We start from the raw sequence: 20,864 nt of genomic DNA on the forward strand, positions 1-20,864 counted from the left end.
TTCAGTGGAAGAAAACCAAACCACTTCCTCACTTTCTTTGTCCCAGTGAATAAAGAGCTTGAAGAAAAGCGTCCCATGCCTTTTCCAATCATATTCCTTTATGGCCTTTTCTGACTCCAGCTCTTTATGAGTTTCCTTTCCATCACATTTCTGATGAGTCTTTTTACTGCTTTGCACGACAAAATACAGCAGGCCCTAAAATATGGATGTCTTGTTCTTGGGAGAAAATGGAAAAGTTCACAAGAAAAGAAAATGACATAAGATGAGTGAGTCCATTCTTAGCAGTGGTATTCAAAAGTAGAGATTAGATAACGATGCAATTAGAGCCCATTTCTTTGGTTTTCTATAATTCTGAACATTTACTGACTTCTTTGACTGGTTTGGTATTTATTCTTATATCATATCAATTTAAGATCACCCCATATGCTGTGTCCAAGGGGGATGACAAATTGTGAGGAAAACACGTTCAGTGGAATTTTCCAAGGAGCTATCTGATTTTGACCTGAGATGTTATTATGAGGCCATCCAATCATTTTGGTCTTTTTTATTCTATCATTTGTGTTCCAAGTGTTTTAAATATTTAAATTGTCTTTCTTCTTATTTCCCTAATGAGAGTATTTGCATGCAGTACATCATAATGGACTAGAAATGGCTTTCTTCCTCTTGTGTTTTTAATCCAGTGGAAATGAGGACACCAGTTAAGAGGACAATGTAGTCAACCCAAAGAGAGATGGCGATGACTTAAAGGAGGGTGGAAGTCAGGAGAAATAGTGGGATTCGGGACATTAAGTTGAGTCAACAGGATTTGCTGATGGTTTGGCTGATGGTGAAATCTTAGAGAAAGCAAGAAATTAAGGATGCATCTAAGATTCTGTGAGTGAGGTCTTTACAAAATCAGAGCCACAGGTCAACAGCACCAGGCTCCTGGAGCCAGGATCTGGGTGGGGTCCAGGTGAAACCTGGATAAGATTCATCCTGGGCCGCAGGTTACCTGTACACTAGGAATTCCGAGTTGGCTTCCTATTAAAAGGGAACAGAGCACCTTGGATTATATCACTGTTTTCCAAAATGCAATATATGTACTACATAGACTGGTAGGATTATTTTAAATTGAAAAAAAAAAAAAAAGACTTTGTAACATAGCTTTATCCCAAGTCGTAATTCATGAAATTATGGCTTTGATGGGCATCATTTTAATTATGACTTTAAGGCATCTATTTCACTGAGAATTGTATACGTACATGCACACACGTGCACACATTTGTGCACGCACACACGCACACGCACCAGCCCATCCACCCATGATAACATGAATTATGACCTAGGGGTGAGACTAACTTAAAAAAAAAAAAAACTGGTCAATTTTTAAAGTACTGAGAAAATAACAATTAAATAGGTTCTGGAATGTGGCAAAAAATATTATGAAGGTAGCTTATGAATGATTGCAGTTTGAAAAACACAGAATCATATCAAATCTTCTCTGCATGCATATGAAAATGACAGGAGAATAAAACTTAAATTCAGTTGGTGAGAAATTCTTCCAATCCACAGTCCATATACATCTACAAATCAAGGCGACAAAACAGCATAAAGCACGGAGATGAAATGACAAAATCTGAGGGCTGATATGAGTGGTACTTAGTCCCCAAATGAAATAATGACTTACTAAAGGAAAGCTGAGTGAGGAAAAACATTGATAATTGTCCAATAAATCTTTCTATAAGCTCCCATTCGTCATCCCAGCATTTCTGTCTCTTTTTAACCTTCTGAGGAGGAGCAGGAGGCAGAGCACACAGGCGAGCAATTTCCGGAGCCACAGCGCGGCTGGTTTTACCATCTTTCCCACCAGGAAGGATCCCTGTGGGTCCTTCCCTCCCCGTGGCATCAAGACCATCAGATAGGACATTAGCCAGCTGTAGGCTGCCCTTTGCCCTCATTAGAGAGATTGAGAAAGACTCTGGTGCACCGGGACCGTGTTTCCTGCCCTGGCTGCGGGACCTGGGTCAAGTCCGGCCACCGCCTCCTAGCTAAAAGGATTTGAGAAGTTCTCAATCGTCACACCGTTCCCTCCACCTGAGACACAAACTGTGGTTCTGGCTACTAACCAGCTTGGCCCGTTTGCCTTCATTTGTTCATTTTTGTTTGTTTGTTTGTTTGTTTATCGAGCACCTCCTAAGCCCAACACTGATAGGGCAACAGCAACAAGAACGAGCACAACCCTCACAGGCTTGAGTCTCACACCCGGCAGCGGAGAGGAGCTCCGCCAGACAGATATACACACCATCGGGGACTGTGTTTAGTGCAACGAAGAGGCACCAAGTGTCGTCAGAGTCTCGTTACCTGGTCTTCAAAGTTGGACAATTGTCCCCTGGGAAAACGAGGAAGAAGGAGGGGAGTCAGCCAAAGAAGAAAGGATTCCAGTATGTGCTGCACCTCCAAGGCTCGAAGAAACTCGATGTGTTTAAAGAAGAGAAAGAAGGTCACTGTGGCTAATGTGTAGCAAGTCAGGGGACCAATCGTCCTGGTTTGCTCCAGGCCAAGGGGATCCCCAGGACAGGGGGACTTTTGATGCTACAACTGAGAAAGTCCTGGCAAACCAAGATGAATGGGTCATCCTAACAGTCAGCGGTAGGAAGGGTGGTGTTAAATTGGGCTGGAGAGATGATGCTGTGTGTTGGGATTACTGCTGGCACCACTAGCAGATCTGCCATCTTTCTCTGACTCCTTAGGACCTCAGGGCGGCAAGGATACGCTGTTCAAGTTACCCTGTGCTGCGTAACAAACCTGCCCAAACCTTAATGGTTCACAAAATAATGTATTGTTGTCTCTCACAGTTCGAGGAGTTGACCCGACTCTGCTTGGGGTTCTCACTGGGGGTCTCTCATGCAATTGTAGTCCGATGACAGCTGGGGCTAGAGTCACCTGGAGGCTTTACTGGGTTGAAAATCCAAGATGGTTATAGATTTCTCCACACCTGGATCTCAGCTGGGATGGTTAGAGCAGCTGGGTGCTAGCTGAGTCTCTCTATTTCTCTCTCTCTCTCTCCCGTTTCCCCATACGGCTAGTTTAGCTTGCTCATGCCATGGAGATATATCAGGGTGGTCAGACTTCCCAGATGGCACTGACTTTCCAGGGGACCCACACTCTAAGAGACCCACAGAAGTTGCACAGTTTTATGACCTACTTGGAAGTCACTTCTGTTGCACATTACTCAAAGTGGGTCACAGGCCTGGGCCAGATTCCAAAACAGTGGAAGTGGACTCCTTTTAATGGCAAGAATAGCACGGAATTTGTGACCATCTTTATTCCTCCAAAGATGCCACAAGTCAGTGTGCCTCACATAATCACGGCGGACATGACTGACAGCAAAATATGTTGGGCCCTGTGGAAGCAGACAAGGAGTCATTGCAAGTCTAGATCAAAGATATATATTTTGAATAAGGCTTGTGTAAGTCAAGACCTGGTTCTCATGGTATCACGTTTTATAATCCCTTTCAAGAGTGTTACCCTTACGCCCTTCACATCAGCAAAGCACCCCACAGGACACTACAGAGAAGGAGGAGCGAGCCTGTGAATGAAACTCCAGTTCAAAGATCCTCATTTGTCTTGAGGGCCTCCTGCAGTGATTTTGCCATCTTCCTGCAGAACCTTAGCATCTTGGGAAGTCCTGCAACCTCTTGTTCCCCAATCGTTCTCCTCCTCCTAAAAATTCCCAAACACATAGAGCTCTCCCAGTACCTTGGAAGCAGGATTACTGCTTGTCTCTTCCTTCTTTGTCAGAACCTACTGATTAGCACAGGTCCGCAAGCTTGTTCTGTAAAGGGGTGGATAGTAAATGTCTTAGGCTTTGCTGGCCTCACGTTTTCTCTGTTGCAACTACTCATCTCTGGCATTTCAGCCACAGACAAGACGTGAACGAGTGGGTGGGTTTTTGCTCCAGTAAAACTTTATTTACAAAAATAGGCTACTGGCCAAATCCCATGGGCCACAGTTTGCCCACTTCTGGCCTAGACGACAGCCTCCCTGATAAACAGTCTCTGTGCTGAGGGAAAAGTGAAGACAGAATACTTGAGAGAAAAGCCAGCTTTCACGGGGCGATTCTGCCTAAAAGATTAAAATAATAGGACAGAATGCAGGGAAAGAAGATTAAGGAAAAAAATTAGCCAAGGAAAGTTTCACTCAAAATCTCCCAAAGCTGAAGCTAGAAACCAGAAAAAAAAAAAAAAAAAACTCTTCAGATTCATACTGAATTTGCAAAGTCCCAACAGGTTTTCTCCCTGTTTTGGTGTAAACTCTGAACATTCGCAACAAAGTTAAACCCTGTTTTAGTCCTTTTCTCGTGAGGAGAGTTCAGTTAATGCGTTTGAAAATCAAGTCAGCATTTTCCAACATGTAAAATGAGGGCCTCTGGTAATAAGTGAAAATCATTCAGGTCGTATGATTAATGACTACTTTTTATTTGAATGGTCCATTTACTTATTATAAAATTTATTTTAATATGTGTTTTGAAGATATAACTGCCACATGGAACCTATTACTTCACAGACCCTGCATAAGACAAGCTAAAGAATATAATGACATGTTTAAGTGAGTTGATATAAATAAAATTACTAAAGAAAAATAACATTAGAGATGATCAATAATATGGAAAAATTGTGACAAAATAAACAAACTATTCTTTCTTGGGAAACACTGGATTCGATGTTTTCCATCCCACCCTGGCTTTTCAAACCCTGGATTAACCACCTGGTGAAGACAGGTACCAGGTGATTTTTTTTGCTTATTTTGTCTGTTTCGCTTTTTTTAATCTCTTTTACCTAGACAGCCCTTGCTACATAAAAGGCCCTCAATAAACAAAGTGAGCAAGTAAATTAAGTTGTCATTCAAATTATTAGGTTAATTTTGAGTGGCGGAAAGTAACCTGACACAGACTCCAGGATATAGTATTTCAGAGACTCCTAAGCAGGGTCGGAAGCTCACGGCGCGGAAGAGATGCGCTTGTTTAAAGTCAGGCAATTAGGAGTGGACAGTCTCTTGGGATGTCTTCGCCAAGAGAAGAGCGATGGTGGCATAAATCACGATGTCTAATCTAAGCAATGTTTTAGGAATTAAACAGCAATTAAATCAAATGGGAAAGTTTCTAAGGGACACCTTTGACACCATGGGGGGTAAAAGTCAAAACAACCCCAAGAGTCTGTGGGGGGAAAATGGCCTTCTTCCAAGGGGCTTGCTAGTTAATAATTACCAAAAGGCATCTGTGGTTAAAATCCTCTTCCTTCCGGAGTCTTTACAATCTTGCCACAGATTTCCCTCGTGGAAGTCATCAGCCAGAGTGGAAAGGTTGCTGTGATGTTGAAAATGTATCAAACCACTGGAAAAGGACGTAGCAAAAAGTTTTGGCCTGGCGAAAACTAGTTTTGAGAAACTGGTTCCCAACCTGGACAGCGTACTCTGAGTCTGTTTACCCAGTGAAAGTAATTCAATGTCACCAACGTCAAGGAAAGCCCACCTTGAAGGTTGATAGTGTCTGTGTGTGTGTATTGCGTGTGTGTGTGCATTATGAAAGGTTTACTAAAATTTGATCAATTCTTCCATACCAGTGTTTCCAAAAATGCAGGACTTTTACTACTATCTGCAATAGAGGTGATTTTAGGTAATATCTGTTGGGGGTGGATTTTGTTTAGCAATGACGTACTGCTTTGTATCATTAAATAAAAATACCTCGCATGTATCCATGATATTATGAATTGTTTCTTAGAACGAGGTGAAGTTTCTTAAACGTATGTTAATTTTTTCCAAAAAAAATTTTAAGCAAATAATTGAACACAGGGATAAGTTTCAGACGTGGTAAAATTCATGAAGGTTGTTTTCCAAATGGCTGAGGGTTGTGAAGCCCTGTTCTGTGCAGATCTGTGACTGTTTCTAACACAGAGTGCAGAAGAGGAGCCCACATCCTTCCTTTATTAAAATCCAATGAAAACAGCAACGGGAGTGGAGGGTGAGGATGCAGAATGCACTTTTCAAGCTTAGATTATCCAGGTTAATTATCCAGTTGGTTCATTTGGTTATAAGATTCTTGAAAAAATAACCTTCACTGCCAACACTTAACTGGACAAGGAGGTAACCTCTTTTCTGAAGACTTCAGAGGGACTGTTTACATGACAGTTCAACAGAATGGCACTGGTGTGCCCTTCTATTTTTTGATAATAATGACTATCGATATTATTATTATATTACTATTAGTTTTCTTAGGGAATCCTCTCTATCCCAAATAACTAGGAAATATTTTTAATAAAAGAGATACTATAGTGATGACAATGCTGGTCTCACCAATTCGGATTCTGTTTCAAGCTCATCCTGTGCAGTCTCTTGTGTTCATGGTTCTAATCCAGCATCCAGCATTCAGCATCTATGAGATTGTGTGTGACTATTGATTCACTAAGGCTTGGTTGTGTCATCTGTAAAATGAGGATAATGATTCTCACTTCTGATTAATGATTAAATCAGAGAATGCTGACAATGTGTATAAAATACCAAGGCTGAAACAGCTCAATTCCTCTTTGTTCTTCTTCAGAGAGAATTGGTACATAGTAAATCCTTGATTATTCAAAAGATAGGTGGCAAAACCTTTAAGGATACCTACCGCACAAAATCCCCTCCACCAGTCTTTGATTTCTCGGCTTAGAATCATCACTTTTTAGACCTTTCACTGTCTCTTAGCCACCACTGCTCACTGTAGCGGTTGGCTTCCCTAGGGCAGTCATTTTCACAAAGGAGCAATGCTTTCGTGCTTCCAGAGTCACACACGTGAGGATGAACAGAGGACCGCAGAGGCCCGGCCGTCTGAGATGCACATGCTGGGTGATCCTCCAGGCCCATCACTGGCGTTGGGGGCTTGCTCTTTCCCATAAAACCTGGCTCACTCTCTGCCAAATTCACAAATGAGCTGCAACTAAGTCACAAATGGTGGCACGTCACCGACATTCAAGGTTGTCCCTAAATACCTAAAACTGTAAATGTTAAACCTGTGATTGACAAAGGCCAACTGTATTTGATAGATGCCGCATAACAAAAGGTACAAAATGAACTCATTTGTTTGCCAGTAAAAGCCCATCATCCCTAATATAATTTTCTCTGATGATCCAACTTGTACTGACATCGTGAATCAATCCATCCTTCCTTCCTTCCTTCCTTTTTCTTTCTTTCTTTAACAAATATTTTTTGACTCCCTACTAACTGCCATGCAATATGCTTGCTCTTTGGTGGGAGAAACAAACAATTAAATGCATATGGTGGGTACAGTTTTCACAGAGTACAAACTCCAATGCGTGAAATATATAATCTGCTTCATTTTTATTCTATAAATTGATTTAATTCTTTCTCTGAGCCCTCATTACATATGGAGGGAAAAAAAATACCTTAAAGAATGCAGTTCTGTCTGGGTAATATCTGCAGAGACTCAAACCATCCAGTCACACAAAACTCATAGTAACTACATATATGACCCCCCCCCCAACCCAAAACTCCCAGGGCCTGGCATGAGGGGAAGGACCAAGTTCTACAGTTTAAGTTCAAGACAGGGCTTCACCTCCTAGTTCTATGACCTTGGGCAAGTCACTGCTGCTTTCTCAGCAGTTCCCTTGTAAAATGGGATGCTAAACCCTACTTTACAGGGCTTTTGAGAGACTATCTATGAAAATGCTTTATATACTAAAACGACTACACAAATGTTAGTCATCCTTTTACGTATAGTTTGCAATCAGCCTGAGTACAGCCCTAATCCTGGCATGTACCCTCGAAGTTCAGTGTGGGCGGATGAATCTCTATGACTTTTATTTTATAACCGTTTGAGTATTACTTACCAAAAAAAAAAAAAAAAAAAAAGCCATGCACTATTCCCATTTCCTCCTCAATACCTCATTTATTTAAGCTTGCTAGTTATTTCAGTTCTGGAGGTATACCGTGATAAATGATTAGCCGTTCCCTTAATATAATTTCAGGAGGTAACTGAAAAACTTAGGCTTCCTAAAGAAGTCAGATCTGACATTTGCAATTTGAGGCGCTCCCAGAACACTCCTCAGGGTGACAGGGGAATTCCACCTGGGACTCTGCATTTCATCCTTTTGCTATATTGGAAATCTGAGCCAGTCAGCATGGTGCCCCTGGGAAGGCTCCCGTGACCTTGGCCAAGGGGAGGTGTGAGAGTCAACCAGATTCCCCGTGGAGCTGTGAGATGGAGGAACTTCTTCCAGAAATACAGGGAAATTTATGTCGGGAGCACACATTTGGGAGCTGGGCGCCAGCTCTTGCTTACAGACAAATAGCAGGAAGGGACAAAAGGGGGAGGGGGAGACATTTATTACTGCAGGCGAGAGACTGGACCAGGGCTGGAAACCCCAGAAAGAAGGAAAGCCAACATGCAGTCCCAGAACTGCTTTGTGAATAAAGCCATCCACATCTAGCCACATGCAGCCATATTTACTTAAATCAAATTAAGATGGGAATATAGCATTTTTAACAATTTTATCTTTTGGTGGAGAGTCCATATCCTTCCTTTACGGTTTCCCTCTTCTGATACCCCCGAGATCCTGCCGGAGCAGTAGCTGGGAACTGTGTGCCAGATCTGCCATCACTAGTACTGACTAGTCCCAGCCTTGCCACTTCCCAGCTGTGTGGCTTCAGCAGAGGAGACTGACCTCTCTGGGCCTGTGTTCAATATTATAAAATTACTCTGATGCCTATTTCACCCAGTTATAAGTAAAAACACGCCCTGACCAGAAAATAAGATAATGCAGTGATGAGCCGTGTGGTATCTGCATCCCTCAGCATCCTCAAATCCATTTTTTTAGACATAAATAGAGGTTATGTATAAATTACAGTTAAATGGCATTATATTTGTCCATTTTTTTTAAAAAAAGGAATCAATCTAGATCCTGTTATTCAGGAAAAGTATTCCATGTGTAATAGTAACAATGTGGAAAGAGGAAGCAGAAAGGAGGTAACCGTTTCTGAAAAGGGACCTTCATCGCTTTGGAATGTCATGTGACTGCCTTCTGAGTGTCCAGCTTCTCAGTAAAAAAAAAAAAATACAGGAAACCTCAGAAGTTAGTCTTGCACACACACCCTGGCTAAGTAGGTAAGTTCACCCCCCACAAGATGAGAAAGGGTAGTTAGCGTGTGAGGGTGACGTACTCCCAGGGAGCATTCCGGGGTCCTCGGCGTAGAAAAGCCGACCGCAGCCCCAGCGCGGCGAGGGGCAGCCCCGCACCTAACGGCGAGGGGAGCGTGGAGGCGCCGTCCTCCGTTCGGGGGCCTGACAAGCCCTTCTCACAACTCATCCTTAATATTTTACTTGTCCCCCTGTCACCACAGAGCTGTCTTAAGGTCACCAGAAGATCCTGAGCTCTAATCCAGGGTCCCCAAGCAGAGTTAGGCGATTACTGGTTCCCGGGGAGCATCTCTCGCTTACTCAGTTAGATTCACCTCCTCCTCGGGCACTGGGCTGGTTCTGGGGATAACTAGGAGCAACAGAGCCCAGTCCCTGCCTCAGGCAGGAAGGAGCTTGGAACGTCCGCAATTTCAGAAAGAAAGCTCCGGAGTCTACAATCGAGAGAGCAAAACTGAAGGGTGGTCCAGACAAGCAGGAGAGGCGAGCAGCGGCCAGTCCCACCGGGCTCAGCGGGGACGCCCCGCCCCCTCCGCGGAGCGGCAGCCGCGTCCTCGGAGGGCGTTCCATGCACCGTGCCCTCCAGCCCCGACGTGACCCTGCCTTTTCGCCTCTGGCGCAGGCTGGACCCGCTGTCCCGTATTCTGATGGAACCCACAGCGCATGTCTCCGCGTGGCGTCAGACCCAGTCGCAATGACAAGGCTCTATACTTGTATCACAAGCCTTGCCCCAGTATTTTTAGGCCCACTGTTTAGAAACACACGGGGGGGGGGGGGGGGAAGAAAGAGAATAAATATGGAAATCAAACGTAAAAACTTCTGGCTCTTGCAACCAGCTTCCTGGGGGAATTTTCCTCTGTGTTCTTTCCACTTCTTCCACTCAGCGGAATGACTGCCAGTCATTAAGGAAATCTGTGAGGAGCTCGCGGTACAGGAATTGTACACCAGGGCTCCCATCCTCATTTGCATATCCCATTTTTTGATTGGCAGCTGTACATGAAATGCCATATCAGTTGAAAGTATGTTGTGAGCTGGCACTAATGATCCTATCGCTCCAGGGAAACCTGCCATATTGTAATTTGGCTATCAGGCATGAAAGAAATAATTCTAAGTGCCAGGAATGCAAGACTGAATAAATGTTTCACTGCTGCAGGTTGCCAAGGGTGACACTTCTGATTTAGTATAAACGAATGCCCCGTTGCCTTTGGGGTACCGGGAGTTTGCATTGTATCTGAGCTGTGTGTATAAAACATTAGTCTAAGAAAATGGCTTCGGTGTAAGATGGGAAACAGAGGCCTGCTCCCAGAAGGCGGCGGAATGTTTACAACTAATCACTGGATGAAAGGATTTTGCTACCTTCTATAATGACAGGCAAACAGGATTTGCTTTTCCTGAGATGGAGAATAATGGTTATGTTAACTCTGCCTCGCCTCGCCTCTTTTTTTTTTTTTTTTAATGAAATGCTCTTTTGTAAAGAAAATCACATCTGTTTCCTTTTATATATGAAAGGGATATAAATTCTTTTTTCCCTCCCTCTGTGTGAATAGCCCGTTGGTGCACCTTGGAATTAAATCACCCTTTCTGATGTCATCCGGATTTCAGAGGTCTGGAAAGATGGCTGTCGCTTCCTTCTCCTTGGCTGCCGACTTCACACACTTGCCTGTACGCAGAGGGGCTTTAGAAGTGGGGTGCGATCACTCCCGCTAGAATTTTCATTAAGGTCCCAGTGCAAATTGTGAGCGTACCTAGCTCCACGGGACCTCACTTTCCGTTTCAAACGCCCTGTGCACCCACCGTGTGGCATGCAGAGAACAGCTGTCTCCGAGCGGTGCCTCCTCCTTCGAGAAACCACCCAGGAAGGCTCCTGCCTGCGGCCTCAGCTGATCCTCTGGCTTCAGGACCATGTTAAGATCTATTTTCTTTTCCCTGGATTCTGTGTGGGGATATTCCTCAGAGGTGGTTTCTGCCTTTGGACTTCCTGCCTTGGACATCCTTAAAGTACAGAGTCAGACCTGTGAGGACAGAACAGAAGTCTTAGAAAATGCCATGGTCGTTTTGTACTCCAGGCAAAAGCCACTGGGGGGGTAAAAGAAATCAGGGTTGGGGAGGGGATATCCAGACCTCTTGTTCTCAATTCCTATTTGGGAAAAAAAACAAAAAAAACAAAAAAAACCTGGCTCTTGGGCTCCCCTCTTGTTGGACGCATCATTATTGCAGCTTGCCTGCCTGCCGGTGGAATTGGCAGAAGTGGTAGTGAGAAAGTAAGGATGCGTTCAAAGATCATTGAGAATCCGGTCAGACTTACCCACCTCTACCAAACCAGCTGAGGAAACTCCCTTCCGCCCTTCCACTGTTGCCGTCTTGCCCCTACTTTTAGAACTTTTTAAAGACTCGGTCGTAATAACACAACAAATACTTGCCGGGCACCTCCTGCGTGCTGAAGAATAAGTTATGTGTCCTCACTATAGGACACAGACGCCGTAAGATGTAATGTCGTACAATGTTTCTATTCGGTAGGGGAAGACTTTTAAAATTGGAAGTAAGCTACACTGGAGATGTTAATTCAAACTCACATTCTTTACGCCTTCATTTGACACACAAATTATTGGGTTTTAGGAGACAAAAATAAAAGGGGCGAGGCCCCTGCCCTCGAGTAACTTGTAGTCCAATGGGAAACACACACCAAAACACACACACACACAGAAACAAACAAACCTACCGTGATGACACAGGCACTTCTTAGAAGGTTGTGAGAAGAATGGGGCAAGAGCCCAACAACTGTGGTCCCAAGAGAAAATGCTGGCTTAGAAACACAGGAAGCAGGTGGCCAAGCTCTTCTCTGTAACTTTCAAAGAACAGCGGAGGGAAAACTTTTTTTTCTTTTTCTTTAATTTTGTGTCTATATGAGATGATGGATATTCACTAAATTTCTTGTGGGCCTCATTTCACGATGCCTGTAAGTCCAATCACGATGCCGTCCACCTTAAACTTGCACGGCGCTGGATTTCAATTATATCTCAATAAAACTGGAAGGAAAAAGAAAGAAAGAACAGTGCAGATTTAGATTTAGGTTCTGAAAGCCTCTCAGCACACCTGTGTGCCAGGCTCTACGTTTAGTTACTTTCACATGTGTTATCGAGTTCAGTTCTTCCAATGGCAAATTAGTCACTGACACTAAAATTATAGAGGTTCAATATTAAAGCAAAATGAAGCAAACCCTGCAGACAAGCAGGAGCATGCTGCAGTTCTTGACCTGCTCCCATTTGTCGTTAGAGATTTTCTAAACATACAATTGTTTGAAGGTCCAGACATCCACATGCAGTGTTCCCTAGTATTCCTGCCTTTAGTGCAACTCAGTACTTCCCAAACATGAGTGAGCATCAAAATGACTGAACAGAGTTAACTCTACAAAACTGCTCCTACTGTATCGAAGGGGGACTGAAGAGATTTCCCAAAGGCAATTTTGTTCTATGCAGTTTTGGGTTCAAACACTGCCTTAGAGATCAACACCTACATGATAATGTCTCTACTGCCTGTCAAAAGGACCTTGAGAGCCCGGAGGAAGCTGTGTCTAACGCCCCATTAGGCCTGGAGGAGGGGTAGTCATGGAGGACTTCATTAAGGAGGTGACTTTCCAGAATAGATAAACTAGGAGAGAGAATTCCAGGCAGTGTGGCCAGGACAAGCAAATGCCAGGAGGTGACAGAGCGTGTATGGTTTGGGTTGAAAGGCTGGAGGTAAAGTAGTGACAGAGATGGAGCTAGGAAGGCAGCGGATGGCCATGCTCCACTGTTTGAACATTATTGGGTTGGCTACCCACTTGTTTTAAGATCTCTAGACCCGTGGCTTTCGACTGGGGTGAGTTGATCCCCAGGGGACATTGGATAATGTCGAGAGAGATGTAAGTTGTCACAGTTAGAGAGAGGTGCTACTGGCGTCAGTGGGCAGGGATCAGGGATGCTACTGAACATCCAACAATGCACAGGGCAAGCCCTGATGACGGAGAATCACCTGGCCTGAAACGTCACAGTGCTGAGGCTGGAAAAGGCTGCTCCGGGCCACTTGCTGATAGACCGCTGCTACTTGCTTTCATGTTGTGCTGGAGTCTTGGAGGCAAATGAAAAGCTGGTTTAAACTTTGTACCTTGGAATAAGGATGTCTCAAGACAAATATTTATTTGGGACTCCTATTTCCTTTTGAGCTGGGTATAGGGGTGGGCAGGGGAGAGAGTGACTTTAGAGAGAAATATTAACCTTGCAAATGTGCACATTTTCAATTCACATCCTAGTGACAGGCTACAACTTGTAATCAGTATAAAATGATTTTCCGGGAGAGTAAATGCTTATTTTCACTGTCTTGATGTTGGCACTGGATTACTTGGTATTAATCCCAGGGTGACACAGTCACATTTGGAAGCCGTGAGATTTATTTGGATGTCTTGTGGGGCCAGGGGCAGCCTTCATTTTACATCCTTGATCTTGGAGAATTTAAATAATAGAGCTGCTTTTCTCTATACACCAGTGGTGTGAAAAGGAAGTTATCCACCCAGGACAAATTCCAAGAGCCATGCAAGCCAAGAGAAGGGAGGATGGGGAAGCCACCATATTTGTCATCAACCCCATACTCAGCAGCAAACAGCAGGCACTTATTAAACATCAGCTGTGTGCTTCTTACTTGGCACAAGAGAGCAAGAAAGCTGAGCCCTGAACTCACAGGCTCCTGGGTGCACCATAACCTTCTCTCCCAGGTGTGCCCCCACCATGAGGCTCTGCTTGGTGCAACTGTTTGGCGTGAATTTGTCATTGTTCTCTCTCATCCATAGCTTTTATCTAGAACGGAGGCCAGCAAATTTCTTCTGTAAAAGGCTAAATAGTAAATATTTTCAGTTTGCTAGCCATATGGCTTCTTTTGCAGCTCCTCAGTTCTGACATGATGTGAAAGCAGCCATAGACAATATGTAAACATATGAGCATATTTGTTTCCAATAAATATGCTGTGTTCCAATAAAACTTTATTTACAAATCAAGCTGCAGAGCAGGGTTTGTCCTGGAGGTTCTAATTCACTAGCCCCTGACTGAGGGTAGCTAGTACCATATATTAAGGATGCTGCCTCCTGAATATTTAAGAAATACTATTAAGAATCATAAAAATGTTCTTATGTTTTGACTCAGTAATTTCACATCTCATAATCCAGTCCTAAGAATATCTTTATATTTTTCACCTACAAGTTTTTGTGCAAAGATGTTCACAATAGTAATACTTACAGTAACAAAAAATTTGGAAGCCATTTTATTGGCCAGATTGAGGGCATCAGAGGAAATTTTGTTCCATCTTAGAACAATAGAATTTGGGGCAGTCTTTGAAAGTGATCATCCTGAAAAGTTTTAATGATGTGTAAGGTATGATGTTAAGTCGAGAAAAAGTGAGACAGAAATTGTGTATATGGTTTGATCCCAGTTAAGTTTAAATCTGCATATTCATGGAAAAGACCAATAGGAAATAAACCAAATTATTAAGAATGGTTATCTCTGAATGGTAAGATTATGGGATGATTTTTCTTCAAGTTAATCCCAGCATGGAGTTATTAGAAGAGGGCGAGTATTGGCATCCAGCAGACTTAGTTTTGCTATTTCACTGCCTGGGGCAGGTGACCATTGCAAGGTTGCTTCAGTGCTCTGAGCCTCATTTTACTTCTTTGTAAAACACATGTAGCCAGACTGTTGTGAAACTAAATAATGTAATATATATATATATATGTGTATATATATATATACATATATATATAAAATAATGTAATATGTATATAAAACGCCCACAGAGCACTTATAACATGGTATATACCCAACAAATAATAGCTGTTAATATCATTATTCTTTGCTCTAAGCAGTTTTGTATTTGATTGTAGTGACAGTTACACAAATGACAACTATACAAGGGATAAAATGCACAGGGCTACACACACACACACACACACACACACACAAGTGCAAAAATTGTCAAAACTAAAGTCTGTAGCCTAGTGAACAGTATTGGACCAATGTTGAGAGCCTGGCTCTGATAAAGTTCTGCAGCTCTAAGGCTGACGGCACCACTGGAGAAACCAAGGGGCGGGTACCTGGGACTCTTATTTTTGCACCTTACTGTGAATCTATAATTATCTTAAATTTAAAAGGTCTTAAAACACATGAAATCTTTAAAAATTCCAAGGGCTTCCATAATCCGCATTTCTTCTCCTTTGTAAGAGGTAAAACTGAGGTGCTGAGAGCCTGCTCTTCCCAGGTCAATCAGAAAATCAGCAGAAAAAAAAAAAATCAAGTCACTGGGCATCCAGGGTCTTCCCAGGTGCTGCCACCACCTCATGACTTGTCTTGTGTCTCATGGGGTTGATGTCCCCCCAACAAGGAATGTGCTCTCCGAGGCTTAAGGGTAAACCCGCCGTCCTTCATGCTCATGTTGGTTTTGTTGTTTTCCCGTGTACTGTTAACACTGAAAATACATTTTCAAGAAATTGAGAAAACTGGCTTAGAGTTGGTAGGGTTCAGCTATTCTCGCCAAAAACTCAATTTATGAATTCAGCAAATAATTGTTGAATGCCTACCGCGTGCAGGCACTGTTCCAGGTGCTGGAGACGTGCTGGTGAACTAGTCTGATCCAGTTTCCGCTCTTGAGGGATGTGGTTTAGGTCAGAAAGAGCTCTCTCTCTGGCCGTGAGCCTTAAAAAGTTCTGTGGGTGTCAACCTCCTCCTCTATGGAGAGGTCCTAGGCCTTGAATAGTGATGACAAACACCTGTACTTCCTAAACCACCTCTTGGGGGTTTTTGTAGGTTTGTTTTTTTTTAACTTTTTTTTTAATTGAAGTATATAGTCAGTTTACAACGTTACGTCAATTTCTGGCACACAGCATAAAGTTTCAGTCATCCGTATACACACATATATATATTCCTTTCCATATTCTTTTTCATTATGGGTTACTACAAGATATTGAATATAATTTCCTGTGCTAGACATTATAAACTTGTTGTTCATCTATTTGACGTATAGTAGTCAGTATCTGCAAATCTTGGACTCCCAATTTATCCCTTCCCCCCCTTACCCCCCGGGAACCATAAGTTTGTTTTCTATGTCCTTCAGTCTGTTTCTGTTTTGTAAATAAGTTCATTTGTGTCTTTTTTTTAAGATTCCACATATGAGTGATATCATATGGTACTTTTCTTTCTCATTCTGGCTGACTTCACTTAGAAGGACGACCTCCAGGTCCATCCCTGTTGCTGCATTATTTTATTTTCTTTTATGGCTGAGTAGCGTTCCATTGTATAAAGACACCACGTCGTCTTTATCCAGTCATCAGCCAATGGACCTTCAGGCTGTTCCCACGTCTTGGCTGTTGTAGACAGTGCTGCTGTGAACACTGGGGTGCAGGCAGGTGGCTTTCAAATTAGCCAAATCCACCTCTTGTATTCAAGACAGACATCACTAATCAATCATGGTATTCTTTCCCACTGAGTTTCAAGGAAGACGTGGAGTTTGAATCCTTCAGAACAAATTGGCACTACTGGCATTTTGGGTGGATAATTCTTTGTTGTAGAAGGCTGTCCTGTACATGGTAGGATGTTTAGCAGCTCCCCTGGTCTCTACCATCCACATGCCTGGGGCATACCCTGCCCCTATCCCTGTTGTGTGACAGCCAAAAATGTCTCCAGGCATTGCCCGGAGAGGAAAATCACCCCAAATGAAAATGACTGCTCCAGGGTAGGGGGTGGGTATAGCTCAGTGGCAGAGCGCATGCTTCGCATGTACGAGGTCCTGGGTTCAATCCCCAGTACCCCTGGTAAGGAAAAAAAAAAAAAAAAGAGTGTCCCAAACAGAGGCTACCATTGATTAGAATTTAGAGCTAACAAAAATGATTTGCCATCTCAGGACCAGTGCTCATTTCTTCAGATCCCATCTAAACCTTATATTCTCTGGTTCCATCAATGTAGAAAATGTGAACCACGTTGCTCTTGCTTACTTTTAACAATCTAGAGGAAACAACATTTTTTGATAAGGAAACTGAGGCACAAAGAAGTTAAGTAACCTGCTCAGGTTGCATGGTTATTCGGGGCAAAGCTGAAATACAAATCTACAGCTTCTGAGCCCAAAGCACCCTGTCCATCGCGCACTCCGGGTCCATCGTGCATTCTGGGTCCATCGCAGGTGACTTGGCCGAACACGCTGATCAGACAGACGACCCACAAGGCACTCAGGAGCTTGGACTCATCAGGAGGCATGTGTCTCCAAGACATGGACAAATCAGCACTTTTTGCTAAAGAAACCAATCAGAGCAAGGCCTCCTGGGTAACATGAATAAAAATGGGACCCAAGCTCTGCACTGGGGAAGCTTCCTGGAGCATGCGTGTGCTGCGGGGTGGGTGAGAATGCATGCATAAATTCCAGTACAAACATCAGTTCATTAAGGTCAGGCCAGTTTTGACGTGGGTGTTGTTCTCAGGAGAAATGCCCATCCATCACGGAAAGATATCTGTAGACCAATATAAATCTTTACTGCAGCCTCTCCCAAAATGCCAAAGGGGTGGAAACATCCATTCATTAAAAACTGCTTTCGATTCTTTTTACTCATCCCATCCACTTGCCCCAGAGCTCCACTCTGCACAAAATATAGGCTCTCCCTAGCAACTCACCAAAAAAGTTCTGTTTCTCTTTGGTTCTGTTTCTCCTCTGCTTCTGTTTCTCTTTGCCACTTCCCTCGCCTTCCCTTTGCCTTTCCACGTGGAATTTCTCTGCTTTTTAATTGTAAATAAATCAAGATAGCTTTGGCTCCTCTTACTATTCCCCTCACCCACTTCCCAGATTTAAACAACAAGACCAAGGGGCCTGGGGGTGGAACAAAGTTCTCTTTAGCATGCAGGGAAGGCAGAGAAGCTTTAGGTCCCACTGTGGGGAAGGAGAGTTCAGTCCTGGGTGACAGAAGGCGAATGGATACAAAGAATACAGGCAGATAGCATTCAACCAGATTAACAAGGTACCATCTGCCCAAGCACTTCAAAAACTGTAAAGCACAACATGAGTATATAGCATTGGAGAAGCGGTTTCTGGGATAAGAAAAATCTGACTTTGAGATGAAGCTTGAAGAACTGATGTAATCTGGACCCGTGGAAGTAGAGGTGATGAGTGAGCGAAGAAGGGTCCAGATAACGGCACCAGTGGGAGTAGGGATTCTGTGCAGGAAAGGGCTGTGTGTGTTCAGAGATCCTGGACCAGCCTCTCAGCTCCAGCTCCTGAGGCTGACTTCCTGCCTGTGGCATTCTGTGACACATTTCCAAATGGAAAACTCATTCCCAGTTGAGCTAGCCAAGTATCTTGAATAAATAATGCAGGAATTATTAAGACATTTTCCAGAGGACCCCAGCATTTCCTGTCTTGACAATGGGGCTGGATTTGACATCAGCTAACTCAAGAGGTTAAAAATTAAGTCTGCGGCCAATTCAAACTTCCCTTCCAACGGTTTTTCAATAATCTAAGATTGGGCTGAAAGACGATCGTTGTAACCAACTTCTTCAAACCATCTTAACATCATTAATTAAGTCGTGCGAGGGGCCAACAGGGCACGCCGTTGGCTTATAATCACTGTCCTGGGCTGTGGGACTAGGAAGGAACATTGAAATAAATAATGACTTTGTCGATCAAGCTATGGGATGTTAAAAGAAGGGAGTCCTTTTTAAAAAGGAAACATTCCAGTAACACACCAGAGGACTTTGGGTTAATCAGAGAGACACAAGTTAAACAGTATTAAGGATCTTAAAGGGAGCAAAACAAAAATATTAGCTCAAGAGTGGGGAGGGTAGAGCTAAGCGGTAGAGTGCTGTGCTTAGCATGCACGAGGTCCTGGGTTCCAGCCCCAGTGCCTCCATTGATTAATAAACAAACCAAACTACCCCCCCAAGAAAAAAACAAATATATATATTTGTATATATTTATATTTATTATAATATTATATATAATATATTTTTATATATATATATATATATATATATATATATATATAAGCTCACATGTACAAGTGCTTCGTGTGTCCCAGCTGCTACCTAGCTTATCCTACCTCGTTTATTCCTGACACTGACCCTGAAAGAAGCAGGTACTAACCTCTACTGTAAAGATGAAGAAACTGAAGTGGAGGCAGTGATCTGCCCAGGGTCACACAATGGGTGAAAGAGAGGGTCAGCATGTGTCTCATCTTTCTAAGGAGCCTCCAGAGTCAGGAATCAGAAGGGACTATTGAGAAAACCCCTGCCCGGAAGAATTATAGACCCCCTAGTGCCACCAGCTCATCTTATCCAGAAAGACCAGTGTTCCCAGATCAGATGGAGGCAAAACCAGGGTTTGAGCAAGGGTCTCTCACTCCCAGGAATCAGTCAGCCTCCTGGTTGTGAGATTTCCTCATCTGTACAATGGACATAAAACTGTCTGCTTCCCAAGTAATAGATTATCTAGGAAAGCTCTTCAGAAAGTAACAACATAGTAAAAAATATATGTATATGTAATAATTAGGGGTATCTGAAGTCAGACCAATCAATTTGAACAGCACTACCATTTATTAAAAGTCTTATCTGTGGGCAATTAAGATCCTTCTCTAATTATCAGTTTTTCCACCTGTAAAATGAAAATAATCGTCATTCCTATCTCATGGGCTTCTGATGAAGACTAAATAATATTATACACTCAAGGATAATCACTATCCTCTGCACATAGTAAATGCTCAATAAACATTAAATAATAATAATAATAAAAACGAAGAAATCATAGCCACAACACGTGTTGTGCTGTGCTTAGTCAGAACAAGATTGCAATACCTATTCTGATGAACTAGAGCATGAGAGCTTAAGTAAGAAATCAAATACATATGCAAAGGGCAGAACTTTAACCTAATAACGCGACCACTCCCAAAGTTTAGCATACGACTGAAAACCGCTAATGGAGCACTGCCCATTATTCATGACCGAGCACTAAGGCATCATGCATAATGGAACAGAGCCCCTGCTAACAGCAGATTCACGCACGATAATTCAAACTTGTTTGTATGGAAATAAAGGACGAATCTTTGAAGTGAGCCTTAATGAGATTCTGCTTGATCTTCAGTGTATCCTGGGAGAAAGAGTTCAATTTTTCCTCCAGCATCCGGCTCTGGTTGGTGGCGTGTAGGAAAGAAAGGGCGAGCTTAAATTATGAATGTCTGCGATAGCAGGTGAGGATGAGCAGGGCGCTCAGCCTGGGCACGGCGGGGATGGGGTGAGGCGACCCCAGTTCTCCTTCAAGGCGGTTTCGGAAACAGAAACTTACAGAAGGGCTTGGCGGACTGGAGCCTCAGAGGACATTCCTGGTGGAAAGGGGTGTTACAGGCCTCCTGGGATGGAAACGAGCTAGTGGGTCCTGCGGGAGCCGCAGGCCTGTTAGCAGGGACCCTGCACCTCGTCCCGTTCTGCTGGTGCCCAGTCCCACCCCCGTGCCGGCGGGGGCCTGGCTCTGCCCGGTGACTGCCGAGCTGGCTGCGGCCAGTATCTGAAGAGGTCTGGTGTTTGGTCAACTTGGCCTGATGGTCAGAAGGTCCCGGGAAGTGAGTTTGGGTTTTGATTATCAGGTGGAGAGTATATGGTTATTGAGTTTCTCAAATCAGTGATTTTAGGAAAAGCTCGATTCAAGCCAT

At 43.4% G+C, this 20,864-nt stretch overlaps 1 protein-coding gene and 1 non-coding gene across 6 annotated transcripts in view; both read left to right on the forward strand.

The window, feature by feature from the left end:
* The window catches only part of TSHZ2 (teashirt zinc finger homeobox 2), a 410,600-nt gene that overhangs the window by 334,515 nt on the left and 55,221 nt on the right, over positions 1-20,864 (forward strand). The gene's annotated exons all lie outside the window — the stretch shown is intronic.
* TRNAA-CGC lies at positions 16,923-16,994 on the forward strand. The gene has a single exon. It is a non-coding gene; the product is annotated as a tRNA-Ala (tRNA).

The sequence above is a fragment of the Camelus ferus genome, chromosome 19, assembly GCF_009834535.1.
Source record: "Camelus ferus isolate YT-003-E chromosome 19, BCGSAC_Cfer_1.0, whole genome shotgun sequence".
NCBI classification, from domain to species: Eukaryota; Metazoa; Chordata; class Mammalia; order Artiodactyla; family Camelidae; genus Camelus; species Camelus ferus.